Source organism: Hordeum vulgare, chromosome 4H (assembly GCF_904849725.1).
Source record: "Hordeum vulgare subsp. vulgare chromosome 4H, MorexV3_pseudomolecules_assembly, whole genome shotgun sequence".
NCBI classification, from domain to species: domain Eukaryota; kingdom Viridiplantae; phylum Streptophyta; class Magnoliopsida; order Poales; family Poaceae; genus Hordeum; species Hordeum vulgare.
Genome location: NC_058521.1, coordinates 601988823 through 601990145, shown reverse-complemented (window position 1 = coordinate 601990145; position 1323 = coordinate 601988823).

Below are 1323 nucleotides of genomic sequence, written 5' to 3'. Positions count from 1 at the left end.
ATGTATGCCATGCTATGTACCAGACCTGATATAAACCTTGCCATAAGCTTGGTAGGGAGGTACCAAAGTAATCCCGGTGCGCAACACTGGACAACGGTCAAGAATATCCTTAAGTACCTGAAAAGGACTAAGGAAATGTTTCTCGTTTATTGAGGTGACGAAGAGCTCATCGTAAAGGGTTACGTCGACGCAAGCTTCGACACAGATCCGGATGACTCTAAGTCACAAACCGGATACGTATATGTGTCGAATGGTGGGGCAGTGAGCTGGTGCAGCAACAAGCAAGAAGTCATGGCAGCATCTACATGTGAAGCGGAGTACATAGCTGCTTCAGAAGCGGCTCATGAAGGAATTTGGATGAAGGAGCTCATCACCGACCTTGGAGTGGTTCCAAGCGCGTCGGGTCCTATGACACTCTTCTGTGATAACACTAGAGCCATTGCCATAGCCAAGGAGCCCAGGTTTCACCGAAAGACGAAGCACATCAAGCGCCACTACAACTCCATCCAGGACCATGTCCAGAGTGGAGTGATAGATATTTGTAAAGTACACACGGATCTGAATATTGCAGACCCGTTGACTAAACCTCTTCCACGAGCAAAACATGATCAACACCATGATGCTATGGGTGTTCGATACATCACAATGTAACTAGATTATTGACTCTAGTGCAAATGGGATACTATTGGAAATATGCCCTAGAGGCAATAATAAAATGGTTATTATCATATTTCCTTGTTCATGATAATCGTCTATCGTTCATGCTATAATTGTATTAACAGGAAACATTAATACATGTGTGAATGAATAGATCACAATGTGTCCCTAGCAAGCCTCTAGTTGGCTAGCTCGTTAGTCAATAGATGATCATGGTTTCTTGATCATGGGCATTAGATGTCGTTGATAACGGGATCACATCATTGGGAGAATGATGTGATGGACAAGACCCAATCCTAAGCCTAGCACTAGATCGTATTGTTCGTATGCTAATGCTTTTCTAATGTCAAGTATCTTTTCCTTCGACCGTGAGATTGTGCAACTCCCGGATACCGTAGGAGTGCTTTGGGTGTATCAAACGTCACAACGTAACTGGGTGACTATAAAGGTGCACTACGGGTATCTCCGAAAGTGTCTGTTGGGTTGGCACGAATCGAGATCGGGATTTGTCACTCTGCGTGACGGAGAGGTATCTCTGGGCCCACTCGGTAGAACATCATCATGAGCTCAATGTGACTAAGGAGTTGGTCACATGATGACGTGCTACGGAACGAGTAAAGAGACTTACCGGTAACGAGATTGAACAAGGTATAGGTATACCGACGA